At 45.2% G+C, this 25,500-nt stretch overlaps 1 protein-coding gene across 5 annotated transcripts in view; it reads left to right on the top strand.

The window, feature by feature from the left end:
* The first annotated feature begins 2,878 nt into the window (after positions 1-2,878).
* CHD7 (chromodomain helicase DNA binding protein 7) overlaps positions 2,879-25,500 on the top strand; it is a 175,326-nt gene continuing 152,704 nt past the window's right edge. For all 5 annotated transcript variants that reach the window (XM_084865076.1, XM_084865075.1, XM_084865073.1 and 2 more), the window contains exon 1: positions 2,879-3,230. The gene's annotated coding sequence lies outside the window, so the exon portion shown is untranslated. The remainder of the gene's footprint in view (positions 3,231-25,500) is intronic.

The following is a 25,500-nucleotide window of genomic DNA, read 5'->3' as shown; positions in this document are numbered from 1 at the left end:
CTTTTTGTAATGGTATTTTTTTTCTCAGCTGCACCCACCCCATTCTTTAATGCCACATTATTTCCCAGGTTCCTAGTACCTTTCACTCTCTCTGGCTACATACAGCAAACAAGACACCCCCCCCCCCCCCCCCCCCCCCGCTTCCACCTCCCCCCCTCCCCGCACCCCCAAATCACCATTTTCTCTTGCCACTAAACCCAAACTACCAGTCCATTAGACTGTAAACTCCAATAGATCTTTTAAGTTTGTGAGCCTCAGCTAGTGTGGGGAGGAAAACAACCCATTGAACTTACACTCATCTGTGAATGACCCCAGTCCCTTATCTCTCCCTAAGGTATTTGCATATTTAAAAGGAAGGCTTGTGAATTCAAATTATCCTCTTTGGGAAAAGCTCCATAGTGAAGCAAATGGAGAGGAAACATTGGAGGCTAAAGGTGGTGGGGGGTGGGAGTTGGGATTTAAGTAGGCCAGAGCTGCCTAGGGGTGTGCCCCGGAGGCGTTCCGCTTTTCAACGCCCCTCCAGCTCCGAGCCAGCCCCGCCCTGAAAAGCTTAGAGACTTCATCATGGCTGAAGGCAGAGAGGACAGGGCTGAACCAGAGAGGGCTGCAGGGCTGTTTCCACCTTGAGCTTTGGATGCACTATTTTTTTTACCGCCTCCCCTGTATTTCAAAGAGAGGTGTCCTAACCTTCTAAATAGACAGATCTCCTCAGGGTCACTTAATATTATTTGTGGATTAAAGGTTAACTCGTTTACTTTCACTGTATGTAGATGCTACATTTTTAGCTTGTAATCTGACTTGAAACAGATGCATGTCTGTCAATGAGCTGGGGTATACTCTAAAAGAAAATTCCTCTTATGCCACTTTGATATTCTGTAACATAGTCAGGTACTAGTGGTTTCTTTGTAGACATTGGGTCCCCCTCTCTCCCCTTCCCCCTCTCCCTCTCTTACACACACATAAACACACACACACACCCCAAAAGCATCCCCTATATGCTTTCACTGAGACATATAAGCTTATTGGAAATGCAAAACTAACTTCATAATTCTGATTCTTGGTTTATGATATGAGGCTTTTAAAAAGGCAGAAGAGTTCTTTAGTGTTTTTCAATTTTTTTCATGCCAGAATTTTCTGTGGTGTCAATTTTCTCTGCTGTTTATTTATAAATCCCTTCAGTGAATCATTTATCTTTTTTTTTTTTTTTTAAACAACAACACTCAAATAGATGGGGGGTGGGCAAAAGGTTTCATGTACTAGATAAAATGTTTATTTTTATGTTATTATTTATTAATTATTGTATTATTTATTTGCATTACAATTATATAAACCTACTTTTGCCCACCCTGTATGATGAAAGCCCAAACTAGTGCATTTCAATAAATGATAGTATAATGTAACAAATATTTAGAAAATGATTACTAATCTAAGGAAAATAAATATTTTAGTGAAAATAAATATTTAAGTCTAGGACACTTAAACTTAGTTATTGAATAGTTGTAGTAATTACCAAAATACTTTTGATCACCCTTTTGTCCAAATAGAAATACCGTGATATTACTAAAGTCTCAGCACAACAGGTGGTGAATGAAGAGAAAGTATATTTTGCATAGTTTGGTAATTTTTCTGTTTATTCTAGAGTCCAATAATGCAAAGTTGCTTTACTCTGTTATCTATCATAAACCTATCTTTGGTTGATTTAAGTTCCTTTCTTGATTTAAAAATAAATACCACCTTTAACCTAATAAAATCATCTGAAAGCGTACAATCGTTGACAGCTTAAAAGAATTATAACTGCTCGGTATTTTGCTCTACAAGGTGCTTGATAAATATTTGTAGATCCATCTCCTAAAAGGAAAATTAGTAAAAGGCAAATTTATTATTTACTATTTATTTTGCACCGGGAGGAGAAATAGAATGAGTCTTGATTAATTTAAGGCTAGGAGATCCTATAAAAAGGGCTATTTTGCCAAAAGAATGATTAAAACATTCCAGTCCCGACACGTTTAATAATGGGCACACAACCTATTTCTTTGTTTCATAACCATTGCGCTGTCTCTCCCTTTTTCTTTTTTCTTTTTTTTTTTTTGGCGTGGCAACAAATTCAACAAAATCGGCTCCATCTAGTTAAACTTTTTTTGATTTGGCCACGGACGCGAAGTTCTGTCAACGAGGAGGAGGCAGGAAGAGCAAATGTGGCGAGGCAGGATCCATGTATTTGCAGTGGAATGCGTCCACGCTAAATAATTTCATGTGGGAAAATCATTCCAAGTTGAAGGATAATTACAGAGAAGACCTCCACACCCCCCTGGAGCCGCGGCCGTCCGTCCGTCCGCGTAGCCTTGGAAACAAGCCCTGGCCGCTGCGGCCGGAGAACCGCCGCTGGCTCCCCGCCGCCGCTTCCTGCCCCGGGGCGGCGCACCGGACCCGGGGAAGGTGCCGCGCGGGGAGACGTGGCACCCTCTCCGGTCCGCGCCCAGGGGCACCGCCGAGCGGCAGCCCCGAGCGCTCGGACCAGCCCGGCCATGGCCATCCCCGGCCGCGCACCGGGCCGGCGGGAAGACCCGTCCGCACAGCCGGCGCCCGCCCGCCCGCCCGCGGACGGGAAGTGGCGCCCGGCCCGCCCTCCGCCGCCCCGCCGCCCCGCGGCCCCGCGGCCCGGCAACCCCGCGCCGCCCCCTTTTTCTCGGCCTCTCCCTCGGCCTCCGCCACCCCGGCCGAATTCTTGCATAAATTATGCCAGGCGCGCCTGACGTCAGGTGGCGGCGCGCGGGCGCCGGCGCGGGCGCGGCGCGCAGGAGCCGGCGGCGGGCGGGCGCGCGCGGCGTGGCGGGGGCGCGCAGGCGCGCAGGCGCTGGCGTGCTGGGGCCGCGGCGGCGGCGGCGGCGGCGGCGGTAGCGGCGGCGGCGGCGGCGGCGGCGGCGCGGGGGTTGAGCCGTGCTGGTGCGGAGGACGCGCTCGTGCTCGGGAACTATCGGATTAAACTTGAATCGAGTGAAATTACACAAAGGAGCGCCGCGGAGGAGGCGGCCCCGGGGACCCAGAGACCCTGAAACTCGCCAGAGCCCCGTTCGCTCCCCGGCCAACTCCGCGCCCGTGGATTCAGAGCGCCCCCCCCCACCCCCCCACCTCCGGCCGCGGCCGCCCAGCCAACTCTCCGGAGCCTGCTCTGCGTTTTGTTCCTCCCTCGGCACCGGGCAGCGGAGGAGCCCGCCCGACCGATCGAGCCGGTGAGCACGAGAGTTCGCCGGGCGCCTGCGGGAGGGGCGGCGGCGGCAGGAAATCGCTCCGGGCCGGGGCCGGGGCCGGGGCCGCGCGGGGAGTTGGGAGCGAGGAGTTGGGCGTGTGCGGGGCGAGGGGCGAGGGGCGCGGGCGCGGGCGCGGGCCGGGGCCGGAGCGCAGCGCCGCCGGTGCCGTGTCGCCGGCGTCGCCGTCCGTCCGCGGGGCCCGAACCCGCGCCCCGAGCGCCGCCCGGCGCCCCAACTTTTGCCTGCGTCCGCGGGGCGGGGGCGCGCGGTCCGGCCGAGGGTCAACTTCCTCGCATGTAAATGGCTTTTTGTTGTGCTGCCGGCTTGGGGGTGGGGGGGGAGGTGGGGAGGGAACGGGGGACGAGGGACCGGGGACAGGAGGGAGCGTGTCTGCGCGCGGGGGAGCCAGAGCGTTTCCTCCCGCCGGCGCCGAGCACGAGTTGCCGGCTCCGCTGGAGAGAAAAAGGAAGGAGGAAAAGTTGGGCTCCAACTCCGGCGCGAGCGGGCGATGGGCGCGCGGGCGCGGGGCGGCTGAGCGGCGGCGGCGGCGGCTCGGGGACGGCGGCGACCCCCGCCTCCCTCCCGCGCCCGCCCCCGCCCCCCGCTCCGGACCGACCACGCCGCGCTCGCCTGGAGCGGCGGCCGCACCGGCGCGAACAAAGTGCGTCCCTCCCGGCGAGGCGGCGCCGCCCGCCCGCGCGGGGACGGCCACCGGGCGAGGTGGGTCGGCGGCGGGGAAAGTGCGCGGGGCTCCGCGTGGGGCGGGGGCGGCGCGAACACGCGGTGCTGGGGGCGCCCCGGTCCCGATCGTGGTCCCGGCCCCGGTCCCGATCGTGGTCCCCGCCCCGGCCCCGGCCGGCCGCGGGCGCGGAGTTGCGAACCCGGGGCCTGGGGCTCCCGGGGCTCCCCGGCGGCTCCCAAGCGCCCGAGGAGAAGAAAGGGAGAGGGGCCGGGGCGAGCGCGGCGCGGAGAGGAGGGGACCCCACCTTGCTGAGCTGGCCGGGCCAACGGCGGCGGCGGCGGCTGCATAATAGCGACTCTTAACCCCCGAAAGCAACTCGGCTCCCCCACCCCCGGGCCCGCCGAAGTGGGGGTCGCCAGGTGGCCCCCGAGGCGGCCGGGGTGCGCCCGGCCCCCCCGCAGAAACCCCCGGTTCGGAGCGTGAACGGCGGAGGTGGCCGGAGGCCAAGCGGTCAGCGGGGAGAGGAAGGAGGGCGGCGGGGGACGCGTTGTTTGTTTGGTTCGCACCGGGGGCTGAGCTCGCTGGGGGTGCGGGGCGCGGGCACCCCGTGGGCTGCGGTGCCCGGCTCGGCAGTCCGCTCGGGGCCGGCACGGCACGGGGGTGGGGGGGGGGGAGAGGAGGAGGGCGGCTGACCCGGGGCGGGAAGGGGAGGGGGGTCGGGAGGCTCCGGGGAAAGAGCCGCCGGCCCTGAGCAGCCATCATTACCGAGCCGCCTTTCTCCGAATGGCTCTGCCTCGAGGAGCAGCCCGGCGGCGCCGTGGGAGCGCACCCCGAACTCCCGGCCGGCCGCCCGCTTTGTGAGCGCCCCAGCGGCGCGGGCGGCGCGGGGAGTGCTCCTGCTGCGGGTCGAACGGTTTTCCTGGAGGTCACTTTTGGAGATTGTTCACGCCTCGATTTTTAAACTAGTTTTTCCCCCCCACCTCTCCGGAACAGACAATGGACAAAAGAAAAGTAGCAACCCACATGGAGAGTTTCCTTTTGAATTGCTAGAATTAGATACACTATCCAGCTCTCCACTTGCTAAGTATACTTTTTAGTTTCCCATTGTATATTACCCAACAACCGGTTTCAGGAACTTATCTTGAAATAATGCTCATCTTCTGGGCTTGATTTCTGGGATGTATGAAATATTTTAATTTATTTTTTTAAAGGATTATGTAGGAGAAGGCCCTGATTTTTATTTTAAAAACACTAATTTAAGCCGTTTTTGCAATGGGCAATGCCTTTCACAGAGGTTGCGTGTATTTTCTCTCAATCCTCTCCTAATAAGGGGAGGGGGAGTACTCACTATAAGTAATAATCAAGTAGGAAAAAAAAAAAAAAACCCTTGTCTTTATTTCCTCACAGATCTATTCTAACGATGACAAAACAAAAATCTTAGTGACTGTGACCTTAGTAGCTTGGGAACCTGCTTTCTCCCAGTTATATTCCATTTAGATTGTAGTAATGTGTAAGTACTGGGTCATTCTTATTTCAGAAATAACTTGAGCAGTGATTTCATGAAGTTGAATCCTCTCCCAGCCCCCAGAGTACATCTGTCGCGGAGTGTTTTTGTCTTGCTGTTGCACAACAGAGCCCTACAGTCTTTACCCTAAAATGGCAGCTTTCATTTGACTGGGGCCCATTCATTGACAATGATAATAAAGAGGCTGAAAGCTAGATGCTTGGGGCACGTGGTTTGCCTTTCTAGGTGATAATAAGTAGGAGACATTTTATGTCTTCCAGATTTGCTCAGGAAAAGTTTATTTTCCCTAGACAAAAAATCTGTAATGTAGAAAAAAGTTACTAAGCAAACAATTTGGAAATGGAAAGGGGCTTGCAGCAAGTTTTGGGAATTAAATTTTCTTATTTGGTCAAATAGTTGAAATCGGGCATCTCCCCCTTACTACCCACTTTTTAGTAACCTGATAAAGGGAGATCATGGATCTTTGGGGGGCTTTAACAGGTGAATTGCCTCACCATGCCACTCAAGAATTGTTTTCTAGCACTATAGACTTTATTATTTATGTTTTCTTGATATTTTTCATTTTTTCCCCCACTCAGTGCAAGCCAGTAAATTAAAGCTTGATGAATTCTAGGTTTTTTGAGATTAAAATGAGTTTCTAGAAAAGAAATGAACAATAATAATGAAAAACGGGTTTGTGAATTCCAAATTCTAGTTATGTTGGTTTAATCAATGGACTTATTTTTAAATTAATTTTAAAAATTATTTCCTTTTCAGTATCTTAATGCAGAAGTCAGGGTAGAGAAATGATATGAGTTCTGTATAGATAGGTAATGGTTGAAAACCCAAATGTTACTTTCCTCTTTTGAGGAAAAACATACCCACACCCCAAAGGTGAAAATACAGAAGTCATGTTTAAAATAACTCCTGTAGTAACTTAACTTAAAAATAGTACATAAATAGATTCACCTGCACTTGATCTAGTTTTTAATCAGTTCACCTTATAGGACCAATTCCAAACTTTTTTTCATGAGAGTGTGTTACTTATATTGAGTTAAAATGAATACACGAGGAGTACATTTAAGTACTGTATCAAAGAAATGTTACCATTTTTCTTCCTACAGTTGCAGTCAGTATAATATTTATAGTATAGTTTTTAAGCAGGTCAAGAGAAAAATAATATTTTCCTCAAAGAGCGAATACAGTCTGAGTGTTCTTATGTACATGCTGTGTAACTCATAAGAACAGTCTACATGCCAAGTTTAGAGTCATTATTTCAAACTTAGGGTTATAGCATGTTATTCCCTTTGCTTAAGAAAGGTTGTCTGCCATGCAGTCTTCTCCCTGTAGTTACTTGGATTCAGCAACCCCTGCCAAGCTTTCAGTGTGTAAATGAAGGGGCAGTGCCTTCCCTCAGAGAGTTTATCCTCTAGTAGGAGAGAGGATTCTATAGGTAACCGAATACATTTCACTTTTAAGATTAGCTTTGGAGGTAGTGGTTACCTTTTTTATCCATAGATAACCACCGATGGCCTTTTGGGTTTGATAGCAGACACCATGGCCATCTTATAAACATCTATAAATAAGGCATCGCAAGAATAAAAAATGCTTAGTCAGGGCTGAGCAAAGTGTGTGACTACAGAACAAAAAGGCCCTTAAACCTTTAAGCTTTGTAATCAAGTGTTTACTTCCAGTATTCAAATGCTTTCTAGGTGTAAATAGACAAGTACTAAAATAGATGTAGGTCACATAGCTAAATTCACTAAAAACAGATGGAGAAGGAGCTTTTTGGGTGATATCAAGAGGATATCGGATACATATTGGCCCTGTATGACTGTCTTTTTCATTCACATGGACACATTCGTGTATTTTTTTTTTAACAAGCTATTCTTTTTATGCTATTAGAAAATCACAATTTAATATTGTATCTTATCAGACTTCTAAAGCCATTATTCCTTTGTTAGTTTGAGAGAGAAATTATTTTTCCCAACTAGAAAACTTTGTTATTTTGTGTTCGTTCTAAAAACAAAACACAAAAACCCTAATATTTAAAGATGATGGATAATATAAAATATAAATTATGAGTAAATGATCGCTTAATTTTCCTACAAAAACCTGAAGATGTGGTGATTTGTTTTAATTTGGGTGTTCCTCAGGTCATGTTGCAATTATGGCAGAAGTCCATAGCTGACGGTGGTGGTGGTTAAGAGCTGGGGAGATAATTAAAAACACTACTACTGCCCTTTCATTATTTTACTTGTATCAATATATTAAAAACCTTAAAGGAAATTTCACCTGTAGGATAAAAATAACAATAATAGGAAATCATAACGATATTGTCACATAGAAATTTATCTCACAACCAGTAATGAATCTTTGGATATTTAGAATGTGAGGGACCTTAGAGAGCTGGTCTAACTTTCTCATTTTACAGAGTAAGAAACCAAAGCCCAGGGAGATTAATTAAATGAGTTGCCTCTGGCTGGTCACCCAGTTATTGCGGAGCTGTCTCCGTTGCAGCTGTCTTCCCGTGCCTAGCTCAGTGCCCGTGCAGGGCCATGCAGGGCCGGCCCGGGGTTTGTCTGCAGGGCCACTGAGCTGGTGCTGGCAGAGTCCAGCTCTCTCCCTCTTAGGTTCTGACTCGAAGTACCTTTTGGGTTAAGAATCCTACAACATATGCCGAAACTGGTTTGACTTAGTGTATAGAGCATTGGTCTGCGGACTGAGGGGTCCCAGGTTCGATTCCAGTCAAGGGCATGTACATTGCTTAAGGGCACATCCCCAGTTGGGGGTGTGCAGGAGGCAGCTGGTCAATGTTTCTCTCGCATCGATGTTTCCAGCTCTATCCCTCTCCCTTTCTCTCAGTGAAAAATCAATAAAATATATTTAAAAAAAAAAGAATCCTAAAGGTGTTCTTAAGCCAATAGTAACTTATTTGCCTCGACTGCGGAAAGGTTTGGTGGTTTTTTTTGAGAGGGGTGGTGGTGGTGGTAGTGTTGATTATCCATCTAAAAAAATTCAGAGATAATTATTCCAGGATTTGATTACTGTTTTCATTTTAGAAGCATGTATTCATTACCATAACTTGATTCCTGTACCTTTTAACTAATGTTAGGTGACTGCAAACATGGTAGTTGTCTCAGTGAAGTATTTTTGGAGGGCTTTGTTTTGTTTTTACTTGGAAAGTTAAAGACTGTCTTTTAAAAAATAAACATCATGTAGGATAGTAGCGAAGAAGCAGGACGTGGTGATAGTAAAGAGCTGATTGGTCCTCGGGCTTGCTTGCTTGCTTGCTTGCTTAGGCCCATGTGGAATCAGCAATTTGTTGGCCATTTTAGCTTCACATTACTGCTGTAGGAGTCAGCTTGGCTCTAGTGGCAAGTGACTCTGGATTGCAGTCAGTTTTCCTGTTTCATCTGTTTTCTTGCTCATTGGTGCAAGTATTTATTGGGTACCTGCTACCTGAAAAGTGCTGGGTTTGTATGAGTTACATACAGTTGTGCAAAGAGAAGACATGGCAGGCCCACACACAAAGTAAATAGAGCTGCTGCAGTATCATTGGTCATGGAAACCGGAAGGAGGGAGGGCGATGTGGGAATTCATCCATGTGGGGCATTACCTCTTGGGAAGTGGCTTTAGCGCTGCCATCCAGATGATGGTAGAAGAAGGAAGGAGAAGAGGTAGAAGAGGGAGAGGCTGTGTGTTCGAGGTCAACAGAGAGCAGCTAGATGAAACTCAAGAGACAGGTAGAAGGAATTCCAGCTTGGGAAGGAACTTGGGATTTTTGAAAAAAGCAGCAGAGCCACCGATGAGTGTTAAGCAGAGCTGGACACAAGCAGATTTAAAGACTGAGTTGGTGGGTGGGCAGAGGAGGGAGGACAGGGGTGGGGAACAGTACCGTGGCTGGTATGGTGGTTCAGGGGATGGGGAAATAATGGTTTGGACTAGAATGGTGGCCATGAAGATGGAGGGAAATGGATGGACTTGAGAAATATTTAAGAGGTTCAATGAATAGGACTCGAGGATGGATTTATTCTCAGGGAGAGGAAGGTATCAGGGAATGTAGCTTTCCAGTGTGTTCCCTGCTTGGCTGGCTGGTGATGCTGTTCATTCCCTGAGGCAGGGAGCTCCTGGGGAGGACTAGATTTGAGGAGGATGTTCATGAATTTTTGTAGCAAATGACTGACGTAGCCACTTAATGGACCATGGTGCCATTGCTGGTAGCATTCCTAAACTTTGCAAGGTAATATGCTAGCTTCCCCCCAAGATGCTGGTGCATGGTGAGCCCACCAAGGATTGCTGGTGGGATCAGTGAAGTGGGGGCGGGGAGGGAACCTTTGTTACTTATGTAAGGTGTGACACTTTCATTTGTTCCTTGCCTAATGTGTAGCACTTTGCTTATATTCCTTGCTTACTATGTAGCACTTTGTAGAAGCTTGCTCATCATAGACTGAGAATCCTATGGTAAGCAGACTTTGCTACATTTTGTTCTGTGTCTCCACATTCGGGGAAACTGTTTTCTGTTGCTAGTTTCATATTGGGACAAGGTCCTTGAGCTCCCAACAGTGGAGCCCAAGGGAGTTGTATTTTAGGAGCTGGTTGCAGTCATACATGGGTGTGTGGTAGGAATGAGTACATTATTAAATATTGTGGGGGAAAATACTAACTTTGATCAGAATACTTACCTGATCTTTAATATATGTAAACTATTTTTATGTGTGAAAGATCTTAAAAGCCTCTTCGTTCATTTACTATAAAAAGGGGATTGTATGACATGGTTGGTAGTAAATGAGAGATGCTAACTGAAAGATCCAGACAGAAAGGCTTCTAAGTTGCTGACTTTAATATTCTGTGAAATAAGTTATGGGAACCCTGAACATTTATCTTGAAGCCATTTATTGAGGAGTGTTTGCATTTTAGTTTTTTGCCAGTTTGTATAGGTGGCACTGCCATCCATTTGTTTTTGTGATGTGTCAGACTTTGACCTTGGTTTGCCTACATTTCCTTCCAGGGACTTGGGACTCATTGTCTTTGGTTGGGGGTCTATTTCAAAGGCACTTTTATTGATATTGTTCCTCATTGGCCTTTCTGGTGGCCAGTATGAATTGGTCAAGTCCACCAGGCCTTTCTGTCTCCTTCAGGGTTGTCAAGATCGTGTGGCTTTACAGGTTAATTTCGGGACTTGGGTTGTAGGGACATGCTTTACTTCACCGTAGGTGGCTTTGAGGGCTATTTGGGTAAATGTTGGGGTAGTAATATTCCCATATGGTAGAATCAAAGAAAATCTGGGTGTGTTGACTTGGATTCAGATGGGCTTGTGCCAACTACTCTGTAGCAGTTGACTTCTAATGCATTTTCTTCAACTTGCTAGTTTTAAATTTTTCAAAATTCTTGAAAAATATATTCTGTTGTTTGGTCCTAATCAACAGTGTATTTTTTTATTTTTATTTTTTTTAAAAAAAATATACTTTATTGATTTTTTACAGAGAGGAAGAGAGAGGGATAGAGAGTTAGTAATATTGATGAGAGAGAATCATCGACCAGCTGCCTCTTGCACACCCCCCACTGGGGATGTACCCGCAACCAACGTACATGCCCTTGACCGGAGTCCGCAGGCCGACGCTCTATCCACTGAGCCAAACCGGTTTCGGCTCAACAGTGTATTCTTATGGTCTAAGAAAAAGTTGCCTTTTCAAAGGTGTAAATACTAAATGCAAAGCTGTATGCAGGTTCCTGTGATGTGGGTTTTAGTGGGAGAATAAAGAGGATGTTTATTTGGGGCTCTCTCTCTCCCACCCCCACCCTTCAGCAGTGGCCCAGAGGCAGCAGATTGCTTTCCACCATGTGTCTCATCAACACGGGGGTGGGAGGGTAGGGGGTGGGCAAAGAGCCACTGTCATTGAGCCTTTGTGTAGGGAAAGGCAGGGAATTAGACACGTGTGTTAGTTTTGACATGTTACTTACTCTCCCTGAGGTTTCCACACTATATTTTATTTGCATTGTATCTGATAAAAGGACGTGGTATCTTTGTCGGTCATGTTCCCCTTAGTTCTGTGGCAAGCTGGGGGACTTCTTTGACTGATTAAAGAGTCTGTTCTCTCTTTATCCTTCTGAGAGAAATATAACATTTTTGGAATCTGTTCTGTTGATATTTAAAACATAGTTATCAAACACACCTATTTAAACACACCTAAAAACTATCGCCTTTAACATGATACTAAGCAGGCAGATAGTGAGAAGTCCCTTGTAGTATGCATGCCTTTAGTTTCCAAGGCAGTGCTTCCGTTGCAATAAGTGAATAATAAAATCAATTTGAGCACAGATGCACGATAAAAAATATGCCTTAGTTGGTGATGTATTTTAAAGTGTGTGTGTCTGCAAATTACTTTATGTAAATATGAGACTAACAGGATATTGAAACTGTTAAGCCCAGATCTTCAAGGTCAACTTAAAAAAAAAAATCTCTCTTGCAGTATTTTATATTCTTGTATATATGACCTTACTTGTACTTGAAATTCTGCTTCGGCCAATTGTAGGCATGTTGATTTCGTCATAAAAGTCATGCAAACTCATCTTGAGAATTTAAAAGTCTCGATTAAATTAAATAGTATTTATTTTCTCTATTAAGGTGTGTGTTCGGGCAGTCAACTAAATAGTACAGAAATAACACAAAAACAATAAAAATAATAGCCACACCCCTAACGAGTAACAGTCACTGAGCATTGAGTGAGAGAGGCATTAAGCTAAGTGTTACTCGTCAGAACAACTCTAAGAAATAGGTAGATGGTCCTATTTTACAGATGAGGATGCTTGGGTTGACAGGTTAAATTGCCCAGAGTCACACAACCCCAGCAAGCAGTGGGGGAGGAATTTGAATGCAGGTTGGTCATTCTCCAGAATCTGTGTGTGCAACCATTGTGCCATCCTGCTGTTTAGATCAGCTCTGAGGCTTGCATCATTGTGCCTTAATAGGAAAAGGCCCATTCAAAGTACCTGCAACACCCTATAATCCCATCTCATATCCTGTTGCTGTATCCTATCAGCTCAACGTCATTTCTGTCCGCTCCTCCTCTGTGCCCACTGTGTTTGTGAGCCGTATGTCTTGGGACGCTTGGCGCCTAAGATGACCAAGTTCCATGCCTGTCAACCTTAATTTCCTTCTTCCATGAGGAGAACAATTGTTCTTGTGAAGGTTTTATTCTGTGGTGGCTGAGACCTTGAGTTGAGTTGTGATATCAGAGAGATCGGCAAGTGAATCATAAAAATGGAAATAATATTAGTCTCCCGGAATGATGGTGGAAGATTAAAGGAGGTACTTGTTATAGCGTCAGGCATATTTGCTGAGTAGTTACTAGCTCACTCTTAATCATGGAACTTATCAAACCACATATCTTGATTTTGTTATTAATTTAGAAAGGTCCCTAACCTCAGATGATGGCTGGGAAAGAATGAGTGGCCTGCAATGGTGATTGGCTGCATCACGTTTTCTCAGGAGGAGACGTCAGTGAATGTCTGCATGTGTCTTTGTTCTGGGGTGTCACTGGGTGTTGTTTCCTGATCCTCTCAGTCGCACGGAGGTGATTCAGACGACCCAGGTACTAAACACGACAAGTTTTTGGGAGCAGTTGATGCTCATACGAAGATGCTCATCTCCCAACTGGATCATGAGTGTCTTGCGAATGAACCAATCATTACTCTTTTCCCCCCAAACCTGCAGTTCTTTAAAAATGGGTGACGCTGTCCTAGACAATCGGGTAGGGTGTATTCAGTCCTTCTGGAAAGTTCGACCTTTCTGGCGTAGACCAGGAAGACCTTTCTTCCTTAGAGGAAGAAAGGTAGGAAGAAAGGTTAAAGAGTTCTCAAAGAACATTTGATCCAGTCCTTTCCCCTCCACATTTTGTTTGTTGCTGAAGAAAGAGAGAAGATGGGATCTCAAGGGAGAGTAGCTTTGGGGTTGGGATCTCAGATTTGAGTCGCAACTAGAGGGTGAGGGGAGGTTCTTCTGGAAGGGCAGAGATGCTGGGCGGCTTCCTGGGAACTCCTCCGCTGTCCCCATGGGCATGAACGTGGAAGCGATGGGGCGCGGACAGCTTTCATTTCATGCTATTCTGTTTCACTGTCAATTACAAGGGATTCTAAGGGAGGAATGAAAACCGGGGCAGAGTATAAACAGTTGATGACTATGGGCATATGGGAGTTTCTGTGCTATCCTTCCATATTACAAATTTGAAAAGTTGTTATTAAAATCAAAATGACAGTGACTGTAGGACTTGATCTCCATAGCTGACACTTGTGGAGCATGGTCTTTATGTGAGTTTGCATTTTGCTGAAAGTATTTACATACCGGTTTTCACGAAGCATCAAAGTAGGATTCATCAAATGGTGAGGTTGGAACAGTAATCACTACTTTATGGGTGAGGAAATGGCATTTTAGAGATTGTTTAATAAGTGTGCCTGAGAGCACAGCTATTGGTGATGGAGTTGGGACTCAAATCAGGATAGGCTGTAGTTGTAATACGTGGCTTAAATAGGGGTAGAACTCCAAAATATAGAAATCAGGAGGTTTCTGTCTTTTAAAAAGAGATAAAATCCCAAATCTGAATACTACTTAGCTTCATATTTTTCAGTAATATATTTCTAGAGTTTGTACAGGTTCATAGTGTTTTCCCCACTTCACAATTGAACAAGGTGTCAATTAGCTTAAGTACAGTGAGCTTCTAGTTATAATTTAAATTTTGCTATTTTTGGTGCACTTAAAATTTTAATTTTGGTCTTTTTTTTTAAAACTGATTTTTAGAGTGAGGGGGAAGAAGGGAGGAAAAGAGAGAGACACATTGAGAAAGAGCGAGAAACATTCATTTGTTGTTCTAGTTATTTATGCATTCATTGGTTGATTATTTATTTATTTTATTTTTTATGTGCCCTGAGCTGGGATTCAACCTGCAACCGTGGTGAATCGGGATGATGCCCTAACCAACTGAGCTACCTGGCTAGGGCCTTAATTTTTGTCTTGATGTATAAAGTTTCAGAGCCAAGTTCATCATCAGAATTAGCATTTTAGGTTTTCCATTTTCCCTCGTATTAAAAAAAAAAAAAATCTGGGCTGGTGTCTGAAACAAACTTCAAGTTTATAAGGAACCTTGTGGCTAGTTCCGTTTCGCCGCTCGGGTTCACAGGATAAGGAGACTCTGTCTGTGTGCTGTCAAATGAGGACACAGCACTGCGGGGACGGAGGTAATTTCTCCGCGCGGTTGAGCCCAAGGTGGTGCGGCTGCTGGGCCTGAGTTGCTGGCTGGCAGGCAGGGCCTTCGGCTGTCGCTGGGGTATGCACGTCCACATGGCACTGCCTGGGTGAACAAAAGGCAGTGTCCTGTTAGGTCCTGCCCGGAAGCCGAGGCTGTGACTCACACATGGTTGATATTGAGGCCCGACCAGCATTCTCTATGCTCAGGCTTTTTGGAACGTAGGGAAATGCCCACACCATTGGCATTATTCGTTGTGGATCATTGCAATATTACTACTACTACTACTACTACTACTACTACTCCTTGCTCAGTAGACTGAAAACGACTCTCAACTACCTTTCTTCCTCTAAGAAAGACCGCTTGGGCTAGCTCTTGCACTGTGAGCGCTCTGATTTGTTTCACCCACACTAGCCTTGTTGATTCAAAGCATTCAGTGTTCATTAATATCCCTGTGAAATCTTGTGTAGCTCTTACTCCTCCAATATTCCGTTTTGTAAAAGGAACCTCAGCTCCCCCCTTTTTTCACTGTTTGGAGACATTTGCACAGAAAATGCTTGTCCGTGTGTTCTCAGACAGAAAGCTAACGGAGTAGTTGCTACTTGTCGTTGCTGGGGAGGAGGGAACAGGCAGCCCTAAGCCTGGCCTGCTGTGTTGATCCTGCAGCTTTTCAACCCAGTTCTCATCTCTCCTCCCTCCCACTCCCAGGACTCAGAGGTATGAGGTTGCTTTGCAGATATAATGCATCCATTGGCGTTTACATAGAAAGCTGAGCTGGACTCAGCCAGCTTTTTCATCTGTTTTCTTCAAGAGATCTACACAATGGGTCTAACAGATGATTTTTGAGGATCTTATGTAATTATTTAAAAAGTTCATCTGGTAATAAGAGAAGTACTGATAGGCCTGGCCAGTTTTTTCAGTGGTTAGAGCATCGGCCTGCAGACGAAAGGGTTGCAGGTTCGATTCCTGGTCAAGGGCACCATACCCCAGTTGCAGGCTTGAACTGGAGGCAACCAAGCAATGTAACTCTCTCCTCTTCCTCCTTCCCCTCTACTCTAAAAAAAAGTCAATGGAAAAAATATCCTCAGGTGAGAATAAAAAAAGAAAAATTAAAGAAAGAGAAAATGACTAATAAAATAGAGATATATCAGGCCTTAGAATCAACACAGTCATCTGGAATACTTGTTAACAGTGCAGATTCCTCACCCCCACACCAGTTTTACTGCATTAAAATCTCTGTGGGCCGTCTAGAAGCTGAACTTTTATCTAGGTGCTTCTGATGTTTTCTGAAGTTTGAAAAGCCACATGTTGAGGCCAATATGTTTAGTTACACAATGAACATACTGTGGAAATAGGAAACAAACACTTAGCAAAATGGTAACTCATATATTCTTAGATTATTTCTTGTGAATTTGCAAGTAATGCTACTCTTTTTTTAAATATATATTTTATTGATTTTTTACAGAGAGGAAGAGAGAGGGACAGAGAGCTAGAAACATTCATGAGAGAGAAACATCGATCAGCTGCCTCTTGCACACTCCCCACTGGGGATGTGCCCGCAACCAAGGTACATGCCCTTGACCGGAATCAAACCCGGGACCTTTCAGTCCCCAGTCCGACGCTCTATTACTGAGCCAAATCGGTCTCGGCAATGCTACTCTTTCTGCACATTAATATAAAAGGTAAAAATAGATAAAAGGTCAAGGGCTTGAAAGCATAGTCTACTTTAAAGGCACTGTTAACAGTGATAGAGAACAGCATGTTTTGCATTTATTTGTTAAAGATTTCATTACTGCCACAGAATAATCAAAAACTTGTTTTCTGTGTAGTTCTAGTTTATGTGGTACAAAAAGCAAATTGGTTTAATATGCATCAGCAAAACTTTGGGGCAACCCATTTCAAGCCAGTATTATTTCCAAGGGCATGTGACATGTTTGAAATGAGAATCATCTAAAGGTAATTCGGTGAGTGGGTTTCTGCTGTCTTTGAGGACTTGGTAGCATGTACCTACCTAGCAGACAGGATGCCAGGTGGAAGGTGGAGGAAGTCCACACACGGGGCTCTTTTCTCAGCTCTGCTTCTCCCTTCCTTTCGGGGTTTGTTCCTCACAAACCATCCCATCCTCTTTGACACTTGTCTCGTAGGCCTCAGCACAGGCACCTTTGGGGTCCGGGGCCTTCCCTCCCACGCGCTCTCAGCTCCTCATTTCTCCTCTTCCTAAACACAGTCTGCACTCGGGCTTTTCACCGTGGCCTTGTCTGGGGGCTACCTCAGGCCCACAGCTTCAGCTCCATGTGATTAACTCCTAAATCTGTATTTTTATTTCCAGTATCTCCCCCAAACGTCTGTCCTGAATGTTCCCACCTTGTCTAAAATCTGACGTCTTCCTAACACCTTCTTTCTTGAAAACGTAACGGAAGCCCGAAATGCCAACCACAGCGCTTTTCTTGAACCTCAGCTCCCCATCTCAAGCCCGGTGTCCTCTGGCCTTCACTGCACTGCACGCTCCTTCTCTTCAGTGGAAGAAGTGTCCTTGTGCTCTGACATCCTTCTGTCACATTGCACCCTCCCTGACACCTGCTTGGCTGCTGGGGCATAGTCTCGGGCTGCAAGGCCACTGCTGTCATTGTTATTTGCAGTGGAGATCAGGGCAGTGGCCAGTGTGGGGGGAATTCTCTCTTTGTAGCCGGTGCCTCACCACTCTGACTATGAGTTTGCTGAGGCTCCTGCCCCTTAGCCCTTCTCCGGGGCACGGCTGCCTGCAGAGAGGGGACTACCCCAGCTCTGCTCCTTGTGGGACAGGCTTGTGGGCCGCCATGGGAGAGGCCTCTGCGTGCAGCAGGACGGCCTGGGTTCAGTGTTGCAGCTGTGTCTCGGGTGGTGTGAGGTTGCCCTGCACCTGAGGCCTGTCCCCTCCCTGCCTCTGCAGTGACAGGTTCCACCCCCTGCTTGGCTGTCTCCCAGCTGCTTCAGAACGTGGGTGGAAGAAGAGGTGCGAGTTGGTCTGGCCTTCTCAGACCCCATCACCATGTCCTGCGAGCAATTGGAGCATTTCCCCACCGGAGCATTGTTTTGACTAGTTACTCTGGGTGCACTGTGGGTTAATCTGCTACTTTTGTAGGTCAGTGTGCAATTATGTCCGTGTTATAATATTGTGCTGGAGAGAAAACTTAAACTAGCAACTGGAATGGTTTCGGGAGGGAATCTCTTGCTTAAGTGAGCTGTACTGGAGTGGGTCGTGTTAGCACTGAGGGACCCATTCTGTGACACTGGAGTCCGGCACACACCTGGTCGGAGGGCAGGCGTTCAGGAAGGGGTTAGGGAAAAAACGGACTTATCCAGATTCATGTTGGAGTGGGCTCTGATGCAGGCCAGTTCTAGGGAGGGTTTTAACGAATGCAAAGATGTGGCTAATAATGACAAGGAAACAATTCAATAATGTTTTTGGATTTATGCCTCTGAAGAGTAAATGACAACTTTTGTGTAAGGCTCATGATAATTTTTTGTTTTGTTTTGTTTCTGTTTTTAGACATATGTATGTACCTGGTGAAAGTTATTTTATTAACTCTTCTCAAAGATGGAGAAGAAAGAATTATGAGTGTGTAGACCTTTAGAATATTCTTGCTATTGTTTTGGTATGACTTTGGTATGTTTGTGAGGGGGGTGCTTATGTAAAATGATAACTGTGCTGAGGTTCTGTGGAATTGCTAAGAACATTAACACACAGGTGAGGGTGTGGAGCAGAGTGGCACAGTGTGAAGTGCTAAAGGTGTGATGCTGGTACAGTAGTAGGGACGGGGCGCAGCTAGTGCAGGGCTTAGCAGTGGAGAAAGAAATTAGGAAGTATGACTTGCACTTGCTTTTGATAGGGTGGAGGAACTGAAAAGTAGCATGAACAAAATCATGGCGATACTGTGAGCCAAGGGTTCTGGCAGGAAACAGCCCAGAGAAACCTGCAGAGGTCAGGGCAGGAACCTTCGCCCCAGTGTCCTCCGAGGGAGAGTGGGAGCTGCAGAGGGACACTCCGCCCCCTCCTCCTGTTAGCCTCCTGGGATGGCCGGCTCAGGGAGGATCAGAGTTAGCCAGGAGGAGAGGGCCCGGGCGAGGGTGGGCTATGGCGAAATTGGAAGTTTAGACAGAGTCAGATCCCGACTTACATGATGGAAATGGAGTTGAAAGGTTAGTTTGGCAACATGTGATGGATTGCACTTGAAGAGGGACTAGAGGCAAAATGTCAGAGGCTGTCGAAATAGCCCAGCCAACAGGCACAGGAGCTCTGACTATGGCAGGGAGATTTGAAGAGGAGAGGGGATGCACGGGGTGGGTGGGATGAGTAGCCTATCCTTTCAAGGGCTCCAGCATGGAGCTGAGAATGGCATGAAGAGAACTTAAGTTCCATATTTTGAACTTTGATTGAATTAAAAAAACAACACATTTGAGGAGAGTAAGATGTATGAAAAGATTTTTTAAAAAAATCAGAAGTGTTCCAAAATAAAGCTATTTCATGATGAAGTTGTACAGTTTGTGAATCAAGAAATAGCAAAATATTAAACCTTTTAAAAAACATATAACCAAGATGGCGGCATAGGTAAACATCGAAACTGCTGCCTAGCACAACAATTTCAAAACTACAACTAAAAGACAAACATCATCCAGAACCACAGGAAGGCTGGCTGAGTGGAAATTCTACAACTAGAAGGAAAGAGAAAAGCTTACTGAGACTTAACAGGAGCTGTGGAAGGCAGAGGTATGGAGGCGGAGGCGTGCACGTGTGGAGAGGGCAGGCAACTGAGTACACGGAGGGCTTTCTCAATCAGGAGGGAGACAAAAGCTCCCGACTCCTCTAAACTTTAGTTCTAAGCGAGACTAGGGGGACCCAGACTCATGCTGGAGGAGAAACTGGACTGTCTGGCAGTGGGCGAAACTCGAGGGCTGCTTTCTCTCAGAGGTGCTTGCAGCGATTACCACGGGACGCTGAGAACCAGGGGCCTCTTAGTGCAGGGCTGATGGGAAGCCATTGCTGTTTGCCCCACCCTGTGATCCTACCCCATGAAGCCATAGCTGTTTGCTCTGCCATGAGACTCTGCCCCATCCAGGCTGAGCGCAGAGGCTTTTGCATATGAATGGCCTGGTCTTTTGAATTTTAAACTTACCTACAGCTGAGTTAGTGAGACCCAGAATATCCAAAAGAAGGTGCAAGGCTCCACAGCAGCTTGCATTGCTTCATAGCTGGGCCTCATCTGGGCATCTCTAAAACCCAAACAAAGAAGAGAAATTTGCAGATATCTCCGGAGCTCCTGCTGGGTAGCCTCAGGCAGAGGCTAAATTAGCACCCCCTTGGAGATCCAAGAGCCAGTGTACCCAGTGGTCAGAGTGGGACCATCCAGGCTACAACTCCTCAGATCCATAAGGGAACACTCAGAGGGCAGACTCAGTGAGTGCCAAAGCCCCACTGAAGTAAGTCTTATCTCATAAGGGTGTCTCCAGCACAGAAATTCTCCCATAGTATAGACACAGTTGATCCTCACAGCCAATTAGCCTGGAAGTCAATTCCTCCTAGTGATACCAACAACAATCAAGACTGTGCACACAGCCCACAAAGGGATGCACCAACAGTGTCCACCCCGGGTAACTAGGGAGGCTGAGCCACTGGGGCCCTATTGGACACTGAGCACACAGAGCCACTCTATCAACTCAGGGAAGTAGCCAAAATGTGGAGACAAAGAAACAGGTCACAAATGAAAGAAATGGAGGAAAGCAAATGACTGGATATAGAGTTCAAAACCACAGTTATAAGATTTTTCAAGAATTTTCTAGAAAAGGCCAATAAATAAGACCCTCAAGGATATGAAAAGGGACCAACTAGAAATTAAACATACACTGACTGATATAAAAAATAATATATAGAGATCCAACAGCAAACTAGAAGATCCCAAGAATCAAGTCAAAGATTTGAAATGCAAAGATGCAAAACACACCCAACCGGAAAAGCAAAAAGAATTCAAAAATATGAAGATAGTGTAAGAAACCTCTGGGACAACTTCAAGCATACCAGCATCTGAATTAGGGGGGTGCCAGAAGAAGAGAGAGAGCAAGATACTGAAAACCTATTTGAAGAAATAATGACTGAAAACTTCTCCCACCTGGTAAAAGAAATAGACTTACAAGTCCAGGAAGTGCAGAGAACCTCAAACAAAAGAGGATCACACCAAGACACTTCATAATTAAAATGCCAAAAGCAAAAGACAAAGAGAGAATAGTAAAAGCAGCAAGAGAAAAACAGTTACCTACAAGAGAGTACCCACACGATTGTCAACTGATTTCTCAACAGAAACTATGCAGGCCAGATGAGAGTGGCAAGAAATATTCAAAGTGATGAATAGCAAGAACCTACAACCAAGTTTACTCTACCCAGCAAAGCTATCATTCAGAATTGAAGGTCAGATAAAGAGCTTCACAGGTAAGAAAAAGCTAAAGGAATTCATCACTGCCAAACCAGTATTATATGAAATGCTGAAAGGTATCCTTTAAGAAGAGGAAGAAGAAGAAAAAGGTAAAGATAGAAATTATGAACAACAAATACATATCTTTCAATAAGTGAATCTAAAAATCTAGTGAATAAAAAAATCTGATGAACAGAATAAACTGGTGAATATAATAGAATCAGGGGCATAGAAAGGGAGTGGACTGACAATACTCGGGGGGAGAGGGATGGGAGTGTGGGAAGAGACAAAAATCATACACCTATGGATGAGGACGGGGGTGGGGGGGTAAGGCAGGGGGTGGGGTGGGAACTGGATGGAGGGGAGCTATGGGGGGAAAAAGAGGAACAATTGCAATAATCTGAACAATAAAGATTTATTTAAAATATATATATAAAACCCAGGATCTTAAAAAAATGATTTTGGGATTATTTTCACATGCAGTTTGACTTTACTTTTGTAAATGACCTTACAACATTCTTGCATTATTACTTATTAGTTTTTGTATTATTTCCTGAACAAACAACTGTGAACCTACTTTTGCCTCACCCTGAACATTTTTAAAATGAGCAGTTTCAGGGAATGGCAATTTCACTTAGTTAAAATCTTGATCCCAGAGTTAAACAGGCCTGGTTTGAATCCCTTCCCAACCCCTTACTAGCTGTGTGACTGGACAAGTGACTTATTAGCTCTGAGATGATCAGCAGGTTTTTAAACTTGTCTAAGACTCAGTTTCTTCAGCTGTAACTGGGGTGTGATAACAATACTTATCTCCTAAGCTTGTTTGGATTAGTGCAACAGTGCATCTAAAGTACTTTTTCACACAGGGTTTGTTGCATTGCAGCGTTCAGAACGTGTTATTTATTTGCATTGCAGGTGGTTTTTATTTTAATCTTTATTTTTTAATAATTAAAAAATTTTAAACTGAAAGGTACTTTTGTTATCCGGAAAAAGCCAGTCCAAGATGCCATCTGGAACTATATATGAATGTTTTAAAATTTTTCTGTAGATAAAATCTGAATTTGGTTAATATTGACTGCACATTTGGCACTCAAATTTCAGACATATTTAGTGCTAGCTTCTGTACATCTCACCTAATTGTTTAAATATGTGAGCATGATTGTGATGTTTGGGAGTTGGAGGAGAAAACCCTTGAGACTTTCCAGCTTGAGTTAAAAGGCTTAGTGTGTCTTGGAGTCAGTTGATGTAAGCTGGGAGGAAGACTTCCCCCATCTGGAACCCTTTCACCTGGCAGTGGTGTCTTTCTCATAGAAGAAACGAATTTGGGCTGCATACAGGCTGGAGAAAGCTCAAGCTACATTTTCTTCACAGGAGGGTAGCAGCTTTGCACTTACAGTAAGAGAGCTTCAAAGCTTTGTCTCCTGGAAATGATGCTACCTTTCATTTACCTCAGACATTCTTTATTACATCTTCTGTAGCAAACAGGAGGCTAAGAAAAGGAAAAACAGACAAGTTGTTAACATTGTTTCCAGTTAATTATGAATAAATGGGTTGATGGTAACATAAAACTTGAAAACCATAGAATCCCGAATATATGCAAATACATTTTGTTATTGTACTTAGTCAAATCTCAGATGGTATCATTTGTAAGGTAGGCCTTATTTCTGATATATTGAAATGTATCAAAAGTATGACTTAGAATCAATGAAATATAATAGTGAGCAAAACAACAACAACAAAAAACTTTAGATTTGATCCCTACTCAGGGGACATAAAGGAATCAACGAATGAATGCATAAATAAGTGGGACAACAAATTGATGTCTCTTTTCCTCCTTCCCTCCCTTCACCCTAAAAGTCAGCTTAAAAAAGGGAGAAAAAGAAAACAAAACACAAACTTCAGTTTGCAGTCATTTGTATTTTTCAGTTTTGTTTCAAAAACTGAATGCATCTGAACTTGGAATTTAAGCCTGTAATATATAGTAGAAAGCTTTCGCAGCCATATGCTACTTTAATCACACCTGGTGCCACCTCTGATACACCTTGCTCCTACGTTGTGAGTTCAGCATTGATGGACTCATGAATCAGGTATTTCAACATGACTCTGCTTGGCTACTGGGCCTAATATAAGCAGACAGTGGGTGACGTTTATAGTGTTAATCTGCCAGACTGCTGTCAACACATTGGGTGCCATAAAGCAGTGTCACCAAGACTGTTCCACCAGAGTGATGCCAGAATCTATAAAACTCACAGTGAAACAAGAAATGTACTGCTAAGCACTAAATGCCTGATTAACCAACAATCAAGTATTTGAGTATAGATTCTGAGCTTAATATGAGCTAGCGCCTATATTTATTGTACATGTGCAAAAGTAGTAAAAATCAGTGGTTCTTGTTTATAAGAAGTTTTAAAATCTTATTACTCAGTGATACAAAGCAAGGAAGGGTCGCCTTTAATTTTTTGTATCTAGGATACTTTGAGAGGAATTTGCATGAGATAGTGTGAGGCCCGTATGGAAGAAGACAGAGTAGGCAGACTTCTCCAGACACAAATGTAGCCTCTTACAGTGATGTCCAAGATTCCTCCTCCACCAACCACAGGAAAAGAAAACCTTCAGGTGAAGTGATAGCAGTTATGAAGATTCCTTAAGTGCGTAATCACAGAGCAGAAAGATAGCCTGGCATAGAGGCTAAAGCCCAGAGCTCCGAGTCAGACAGCCTGGGTTAAAAGCTTAGTTCCAACACTTAACTACTTTGGGGGCTGTGGGCAAGTTAATCTTCGTGTCTCAGTTTCCTCACTTAAAAAACGGGGGTTAATAATAGTACCTCCTTCATTGTCTGACACATATCAGTCATTCATTAGAATGAGCTGTTATTGCCCTGGCTGGGTAACTCAGAGTGTTATCTCAATATACCTAGGTTGCAGGTTCAGTTCCTGGTCAGGGCACATATGAGAATCAACCAATGAATGCATAAATACATGGGACAACAAATCAATGTCCCTCCCTCCCTCCCTCCCTCCCTCCCCCCCCTTACCCTCTCTCACCCTCTTTCTCCTCCCTCCCTCTCCCTCCTTTTCTCTCTTTAAAATCAAAAAATTTAAAAAAAGTATTTGTTAATATTGTCATGGCTTGCTTTGTATCTTTTGCTTTTAAAATACATTTTTATTTATTTCAGAGAGGAAAGGAAAGGAAGAGAGAGAGAAACATCAGTGATGAGAGGGAATCATTGATCAGCTGCATCCTGCACGCCCCCCTCTGAGGACCGAGCATATGCAACCGGGGCATATGCCCTTAACTGGAATCAAACCCAGGACCCTTGCGTCTGCAGGTTGATGCTCTATCCACTGAGCCAAACCGGCCAGGGTTTTGCTTTGTATCTTCTTAGTAAAGAGAATATGAAAGTGAGAGGTGTAAAGATTGAGAGCCTTGGTGTCTGTTAGTATGACTGGAGGTTTCAAATAAAGATGGTAGATAACACCTTTCTTGGCATCACAGGTGCAACTTGTGAGCAATTAGTTATTAACAACTTGAAAAGAAAAGATGGAAAGTGTGATTATGGCAACTACCTATAGAAATTTTGCTCGTGATATCTTGGTCAGGGTTTTCTGGATTTCCCCTTGTGTCATGTGGTTAAATAAGGAGTGGTTGCCACATGACTGTGGATTTAGGTTATAATGAAATGTAGCATGTAATGAAATCTCTGTTTTATCACATAGATTCCTATGTCTTAGGCGGTACAACCAAATATTATAATTTCTTTGTTTTAATATGTTTTATTGATTTTCTACAAAGAGGAAGGGAGAGGGATACAGAGTCAGAAATATTGATGAGAAACATCAATGAGCTGCCTCCTGCACACCCCCTATGGGGATGTGCCCGAAAACAAGGCACATGCCTTTGACCAGAACTGAACCTCGGACCCCTCAGTCTGCAGGCCGATGCTCTATTCACTGAGCCAAACTGGCCAAGGCCAAATATTATAATTTCATCAATAAATTACATGCCCATCAAGAAGAACTGAGGTGATTTCAAAATTGCCAAATATTGATATTTTAACTGTTTTTAGTCACTGGGGTGATCCAGGACAATGTGATAGGTTCTGTTTTATTACTCATTACTCCCCCCCACCCCCCCAAGGGCTAGGATAGTCTTTTGTGCTGTAACCAGCGTCTCCTCTTCCCCACTGCTATGGAATACGTCCAAACTCCTCTGTTTGCTTCCTGAGAGCCTTCTCTCTACTGTTGCGTGGGGTGGAGGAGGTCATAGAAAATGAGAATAAGAAATAGGGCAGGACTTGAAGGAGCTGACAGCGAGTTAACTTTCATTTCCTCTCCAACCCCACGCTGCAGTGACTTCTAGGATCCTCTCTCACATTCTGCTC

This window comes from Pipistrellus hanaki (genome assembly GCF_964339955.1).
Source record: "Pipistrellus hanaki genome assembly, chromosome: 17".
Classification (NCBI taxonomy): Eukaryota; Metazoa; Chordata; class Mammalia; order Chiroptera; family Vespertilionidae; genus Pipistrellus; species Pipistrellus hanaki.
This window is presented reverse-complemented; position numbering and strand designations above follow the sequence as displayed.